Here is an 8,708-nt window from a genome sequence, read left to right on the forward strand (position 1 = left end):
GAAACAGAGTTACGTATGTCATTTTCATCTGCTTGTGAGATCAGTCTTTTCCTTTTCAGTGCAAGAGAAGCAATGTTCTGACTGCCTTGTGGATTTGATTAATTAAAGGTATCTTGCTCAAATCCAGCTTTTACAAGAAAGAGGGGATGGTAAAGGGAGCAAAGGAGGCTTTTAAGACCATGGCTGAAACAAGCTAAGTGGACTAAGGCACTGAAATGCCTGAGACTCTTCCTAAGTAAAAATGTCAGTTATCCAGAGACAGTTTTGTTGGTGTAAGTACAAGAATAGCAAACATTGCTTGCAAAGGAAGATTATGCTGGCTGACCACAAATTTTCTGTGTCACTTACACTGGCTGACCACAAATATTTAAGAAGCATCTAAGAAGTCCATAGGGCTCTATTTTCAGAATTATTTTACTTATAAAAGAATCCAATCATCCAATCTGTTCCAAGGATGGTTTCAGCCCCAGTTGCTGATTAAACTGAGAAGCAAAATAAATGCACATAAAAATGAAACAGGAATGATCACCTCTCTAGCCTCTGCAGACCTGGAAAGGTAGCACACTGATTAATAGGACTGACAGTGAGTGAGGGAAGTTTCATTCTACTGTCAACTGTGGAAGCCACCTGAATTTACAATGACCTAATCTTCTCCTTATATTTAGACTTCAGGAGCCATTTAAGATCATTAACAGGATGGGACAAAATATCAAAAAATGGATGAGGATTAAAATCACCTAACACACTTAGATAAATTTCCACAAAAAGAAGACACAAGTGTGGTTGGTTTTTGATTCGTGAAGTTGTTTTAAGGGGCACATCCATTACTTTTTTACACATAATAAAATTGATATGCAAACTGAATGACAATAGAGATAACTGAATTCACTCAATCCATTTATTCTCAAAGATGAGAACTCCCTATATTTCCACAGATTACACAATTCACTGGGGCAACTATGCCCATGAACTCACCAGTTCCTTTAGAAGGGAACGATTTCTATTTCCTATAATCTTTTCCAAATTGCTTAATCATGAAGTTGTAGAGCCTGAACTGAGTTGAAAGGAATTAATTCTGCATTTCCCAATGTATTTCAGGTTTGTGGTCCCAAAGCCTAATCTGAAGAGTGATTCATAATAATCAGTAATATTGATTAATGAAAATATCTAGAATATATACTATACTATTCTTATAGAATTATATTATATGAAAGGATATCCTTTGTGTAGTAAATACAAGATCAAATACAGAGAATGTACTGATTTTATCCTGAAATGAAAATATCTATCCTGCATATTGCAATTGGGAAATAAGCAAGAGTCAATCCTCAGAGGTTTTTTTTTTTTTTTGATAAATTCTAGAAACCTAGCATTTATTTAGGTTAGTTGATTCTTAGATCAAATTAATTACATGATGCACATACACACACTTTAGGACCAGAGATGTCTGTACTTGGAATCAGTTTTTTTCATAACGAAATCCTCTCTGAGGCTTAGTTTCTGTTTAAAAACAAAAAGAGAGAGAAAGAGAAAAAATGTTCTTACCTTGAAATGCAATTAGAAGACATAAATGTGATAACTTATGAAAGCACCCAGTGTTATTTCCTTTTCTTTCAAACATAAGAGACATCCAATAATTTTAATAAGGAATTATGCCATTTCCCTAAAAGATTTAGGCATTTTATTCATTGGTAGTGAAAATGTTAAGCCTTGAATACGTTTAGGGAACAGCATAGACATATCTATTATAAAATAAAATAAAAAGAATGATATATCAATACTGTTGTATATTCTGTAAGTATATTTTATGTTTATGCTAAAGGCTTACTACATAGTACATGCTACCCACAGTACGGAGACTTTACAACGATGTACTGAATTGGCTGCTGCACAATAAAGGGGCATAAATCAAAACCAAGTAGCAACGGTGATCAAGATAACCCCTTGTGCTAGTATAGCAAATGTTTTGAAGCCTGTTGCAGTGCGGTGCATATCCTATTAGGGCCCCATTCAAGGATCTGAAGGCACTTGGCCAGTTCCTGAACTCGGAGCACTGTGACTCCTTATACACTAAAATGGAGCTTCTCACAAAGGTGAGCAATGGGTGTAGCTGAGAAACCTACAAAGGTGAGGGAGCAAAAGAGGGCTGCTGTCTGCTTCCAGGCCACAGGCCTCACTCCCTGGCAGAATGACTGAGGGCGGGGTGGGCATGGAGGGCCACGCTGGTTAAAAACCACCCCGCCTCAGCAGCCAGCCCATCTGAGCGGCGGATATGAGTCAACCATTTGTCCATTAATCAAATGAGTTTATAGTAAGAGAAGGCAACCGCCAAGTAAGTTGTTCGGTTCAATTAAAATGTAGTAGCCATCAGTAACTCTCAGAGAATGGGAATTCCTCGACTGGAAGGGAAGTTGAAGGACATAGAGACATTCCAGCCTTGGGTGGGGAGTATTAAAATTCTGAGGGCAGCCTTCTTTTTTTAAAATAAATTTATTTACTTATTTATTTTTATTTTTGGCTGTGTTGGGTCTTCGTTGTTGTGCATGGGCTTTCTCTAGTTGCGGCGAGCGGGGGCTACTCTTCGTTGTGGTGTGCGGGCTTCTCATTGCGATGGCTTCTCTTGTTGTGGAGCACAGGCTCCAGGCGCATGGGCTTCAGTAGTTGTGGCATGAGGGCTCTAGAGCACAGGCTCAGTAGTTGTGGCACACGGGCTTAGTTGCTCTGAGGCATGTGGGATCTTCCCAGACCAGGGCTCGAACCCGTGTCCCCTGAATTGGCAGGCAGATTCTTAACTACTGTGTCCCCTGCATTAGCAGGTGGATTCTTAACTACTGCACCACTAGGGAAGTCTGAGGGCAGCCTTTTTGAGCTCTGGCTCTTCAGGGGCATGAAAGAAGAGCTAGAAATGGGAGAAAAGGACTCAAAGATTTTAGAGACAGTTCCCTCCCCACCTCCTTAGTAAGAGAGGCAATTGATTCAATATTATGTGTGTTGCAAATGCTATGGCTTTAAATTAATACAGATTTGTTTCAAATGGATGTATTCTTTAATTATAAGGCAATTTTCCTAAATAAAAACATAAAAATCCTCTGGGATTTCTGGAATGTCCCTTAAAAATAATGTGCTTTGATGGGTTTGCTGTAGGTCTGTTTATGGCCGCAGCTACATTCCCCCACCACCTTGAAAAGAGCCTAACAGGGATTCTGCACCTTTGCAGTCTTCTTCAACCCTTCTTCTAGGCCTCTTGGGCCCTCTTTAGAGTCTGAATATACAAACATATTTTGCACATGTGGGCGTTTAGAAAATGCTATTTGATGATAATGATGCTGATTTCCTGAAAGTGAGGGGTTTTCATCAGAGGAATGTGTGACTGTTGGAAGCTTTTGATTAGATTCTCTTGATCTCTTTTAAAAATAGGATGAATTTGCTCATCTGTTTGGGATGGCTAAAGGGTAGTCTTGTCTAAAGGCAGAGGAAGGATGGGATGACTTCAAGGTCCCATCTAATTTTATGAGTCTATGAAGTAGGATCATTTATTCTGAACAAAAAGCTTGAAGGTTTAGTGTATGGAAGATGGTGACCATCTGCTCTGTCTCCTCACTGATTACAGATGAGGAAATGTGCTTAAATTTGAACATGAGGGATTAAAGCTTTGAGGGGAAAATTTCCTGACACCAAGGATATGTCAAAACCAAGCACAAAAGAAGCCAGAAAATGCAGTCCGTTTACTTTCCTGAGCAGTCTCTACTCCACGATGAGGAGAATCCTTTACTCCATCAGAGGAGAGGGTACCTGTATTTCTTTTCTGTTTCTGTCTTTCTCTACGTTAGTCTAGTCTTTCTTTAAGACAAGTTACAGCTCAATGAATTCTTCAAAAGAATCCCCAGGGAACATGGTGATTTAGCTAGAACCACAAATCCCTGGGTTGACACTCATTATTTCATTTGTTAAAAGGTACCCTGGTGGGACTTCCCTGGTGGCGCAGTGGTTGAGAGTCCGCCTGTCGATGCGGGGGGCGCGGGTTCGTGCCCCGGTCCGGGAGGGTCCCGCGTGCCGCAGAGCGGCTGGGACCATGAGCCGTGGCCGCTGGGCCTGCACATCCGGAGCCTGTGCTCCGCAATGGGAGAGGCCACAGCAGTGAGAGGCCCGCGTAACACACACACACAAAAAAGGTACCCTGGTGGCGCAGTGGTTGAGAGTCCGTCTGCCAATGCAGAGGACACGGGTTCGTGCCCCAGTCCAGGAAGATCCCACATGCCACGGAGTGGCTGGGCCCGTGAGCCATGGCCGCTGAGCCTCTGCATCCGGAGCCTGTGCTCCACAACGGGAGAGGCCACAATAGTGAGAGGCCTGTGTACCGCAAAAAAAAAAAAAAAAAAAAGAAAAAGAAAGGTACCCAAGAGTCTATGGTTGCACCTAGGATCCCGAGAAATGATTTTAATGTGCTCTCATATTACTATGACTATGTAGCATAAGACTGATCATGTGTTATGAATTGTACTAATTTTATTAATTTCAGAGGTATTAACTTAGACATTAAAATATGATATTAAAGTCACTCCTCTCTCAATCTTCCACATTAGGTAAAATTATATCAATTCATAATTTTAAAAGTCTTTGTGCTTGAGGTTTTCAGATATTTTAATTTAGAAATATGTGAAAATAAGAGTCAATTATCTAGAAATTGTACTAATATGTTGGTAGAGATGCTTCACCAACATCTAAAAAAAAGAGAATAATTGGTAAAATCCATTAGTAATTATATAACAGTGGTTATTACGAGGTATGAAACAACATGACAACAACCAAATAATTAAGAATATCTATGAAGCCTATAGGAAGCTGATTATTTATAATATTATTTTTTATGTTTAACAACTCAAAAAACACCTATTACAAAATATCAGTATCAAAAGAAATATATAATTTAACATTTACATCTTATGGACAAAGTAAGGTCCATATATCCATATGGACAAACTATATATATATATAATATGTTATATGCATACTTATGGTGACATTATTTGATCCTAAAAGATATCAAATAGTCAGGATGTAAGGTAACCATTAAAAGCCAGACTTGAAAAAATTCTTCCAAGTAGTACGTAAGTACATACACACACGCGATATTGCTTGAGACACTCTATTGTAACCACTGTATAAAAACCCCTAAATTTCATTTAAATGGACATATTGATTTCAGAATATGTAAGTATGGCCAATTATATTGGGCAGGACGCACTGAGCTATAAATAATAGAAAACAATTTAGAAACGAGGCAAACGTGTCCTGTCTTGTCACTAAGACTCCCTGGGTCGCATAGTTCAGGGGCTGCCTGTCCTCATTCTCCATCTGCAGTGGTTGGCTCTCCCCCTGCCCTCAACGGGCTCCAGAACCTCCAGCCATTGCGTGCACACATGACTCTGGCAGGCAGAAGAAAAGGGACTGCTTCCTGCCCTGTTCTTCTATTTGCCAAAAGAAACCTTTTCTACGAAGTCCTCCAGCAAGGCGCCTGCACCTCTCATTGGTCAGAACTAGTGTGTGCACTATCTAGTCCACTGGGATGATCCTGACCAGCTTCGGGATTTGCCCGTGGTCTGGGGATAACGTCATCTTCCATAAACACGTGGTTACATGGAGGAGAGTCCCAGGAAGGAAAAGGGTGGCTGTTGATTAGGCAACGACAGTAGGTCCAAAATACACATGTTTTTCTATTTTATTTATAAGCCATAATATGATAGAAACACCACCCTTTATGCATGTACACACGGCTATACCAAAAACAGTAAAAGCAGTAATAAATAAAAGCAAACCAAAGAAATCATACCAATAATAAACATTCATGTCAAGAAACAGAGACCAAATCTTTTCTAATTCCATTTGCTTACTGTACCAGCCAGATGGAAAGTTGCTTTAAAATTAGGCCAGACTTTTCAAACATCAAACCAAGATGTAGTTACAATTTTTTCTATGCTTTGAATACAGAAGTAAAAAATTTAGAGTTAATCTTAATAAAACCAAAATCTTAATATTTACATTGATTCAGTGAACTGGAAAATAACTTTTTAATAAAGAAAACATTGGCGTCTTTGGGTATTTTGTCTAATGAATATGCTTAAAATTTTTAATATTCTATCTATATAATTATGTGCTACTACTATAAGAGTGTAATTTGATCCTGATTAAAGAACATTTTGTTCTTAATGCAATATGCTATTTGGTAATTTTTCTACAAGCCAAAAAAACCAGATCGTTTAAAATCCACATAAATTTGAAACGTGTTTATATTTGAGATGTGATTGGCATTGGTATTTGTTCTAAGTTCCATGGATATCAACACTATTCCCATTCCTGAATATGCATGGGTGGATGGGGGGTGTATCCAGAAAAGAACGTTGATGATTTCACTGTAACATGATACTTCTATTTGCGGTTGGAAAATAAATGAGACCAGTACTTTTTCTTAAATTGATAAAGATACAACAACAAAATTAACAGAAGACTTAAAAGGATAGTCAATATTACCATCAAATATTTTTTTAATTCCTATAGATATTAAATTGATATTTATCATTTAAGTATATGAATCTTTAAATTTTATATATATGGTTGAATTACCAGTAAAACTACTGAATATCAAATAACTTTTCACAGTAAATTCCAGAATCAGGTAATACAATTCAGAATGGCAATAACTGTTTATTTTCCACCGAATATCAATCCCCCCACCCACTCAGCAGATGGAGAGCACTGACCCAGCCAGAGACACTCCTAATGTTCCCACTTTCCAAGCCGCTTTCACTTGGATTCGGGCAAATGACCCAGTTTCTGCCAAAAAGATGTAAATGACATACAAATGGATGACAGTCAAGAGGGTTTCTAGGAAGGCTGTTTGCTTTCCAGATGAAGCAGAACCTATGACCTTTTCTCCTGCCCTCTCTTCTTTGTTTTGAATGTGGACATGAAGTTTAAAGCATCAGCAGCCTTTGCATTTCAGTTCCATGGGCAAGGACAAGAAAATAAGATACGATGGTTTTGACATCCTTGTCACTAATATAATGCCAAAATCTGCCTACACCCAGGAAAGCACAGATCCTCATTTTTAAAAAACACTGTGAATCGGTTTCCTTTTCCCTGTAACTGAAAGCTTTCTTAACTGATACAGATAGTTTTAACAATAAAGCTATAAAAATATAAGAAGTATTGTGCCTTCATCTAGCTATTTGAAAAAATGCAGACAGTTCCACGATCTAGTCATCACAGATCAAATCAGAATTGATATTTGTTTTAAATATACGTACACACAAACTGTTTAGGATTGCCTCATGAAACACAGAAAAGCTAATTACTTAGAAATTAGTGGATATCATTTCATCACCAAATTCTTTGGTAAAATAATAAATTTATATTTGGCTGTTACTGTATCATTTTGATTGTTTCCCCAAAACAGGGACCGTGGTGGGAGTTTCATTACAAGAAGGTGCATTTTGGAGAGAGAGGCATTTTTACAGTTGGATCAAATTTTAAGAAATTGAAAATTGTTCACATTGTGTAAAACACAAATTTACAAATTTCTTTTAGTCTCGCATACTGTCTCCAGCACTTGCAATAGCCAATGTTTAGGGGGAAACATAAGCTACTGTTAAGCACTGAATGAATTATATGTTCTGCCATTTCTTGAGGAGAATGGCACCCCACTCCCTGCTTCATGATTCATTCATGATTTAGAGGAAAGTGGTCAAGAGTTTAGGCTCAGGAGTCAGACTTTTATTACACACATGACTTTGGGCCAGTAATTTGCCTTTTCAGATCTCTTTGCTTATCTCTAAGCATGAAGTAAAAGTAAATGTACCTATTTTAAATGGTGTTTGGGGGGGGTTAAATATGTCAATAAATGTGTATCATTTAAAACATTTTATTGTATTAGTAATTTAGTGAAATAGAAAAAAGACAGCTATTTTAAAAAGCTGGAAGTAGCTTGAACTGATGGATTTGCTAGAGAAATGGTGTTGGCTACAGAAAGAAAGAAGGAAAGAGGGAGGGATGCTCAGAAATAGACAGCTAGTGAGATATTTTCTGAGGCTGAGGTGAGTCCAGACAATACAATGAAGAAAAGAATTCCGAGGGATGAGTCCCATATCTAAGTAGCAGGAACAGGAAGTGGCCATCTGGGCCAATGGCAGGCATCCTGGTGGGAGGTGAGGCAGCGCAGATTTGGGCAGAGACTCTGGCTCCCTGCAGTGCATGGCAGTAGGACAGAGACAGTTTTCTTATATCTCTGCTTTAACATGAAAAAGAAAGGTTACTAGAGCTGGTTGGAAATACTAAGAGATTTCTAGTTTGGAAATATACATATTTGTTCACATTTTTCTATATTTGTCTATTTCTGCCACTAATTTTGCTCAGTGTTTTCCAGTCTGGGTTTTTCTGTCACTGTACAGATTGGCCCAAACAGTTACTCTTGGTCATCCCCATTCTACATGAACACTATTCATTATTTTTACATCTCCTAATTCTGAATTTTCCCTTTATATATATATATAAAGGGAAATATCTGTATATATATATATATATATATATATATATATATGGAAACATATATATATATATATAAAGGGGAAATATATATATATAAAGGGGAAATATATATATATATAAAGGGGAAATATATTATATATATATATATATATATATATATATATATA

The sequence above is a fragment of the Mesoplodon mirus genome, assembly GCF_964341445.2.
Source record: "Mesoplodon mirus genome assembly, chromosome: 17".
In the NCBI taxonomy this organism is placed as follows: Eukaryota; Metazoa; Chordata; class Mammalia; order Artiodactyla; family Ziphiidae; genus Mesoplodon; species Mesoplodon mirus.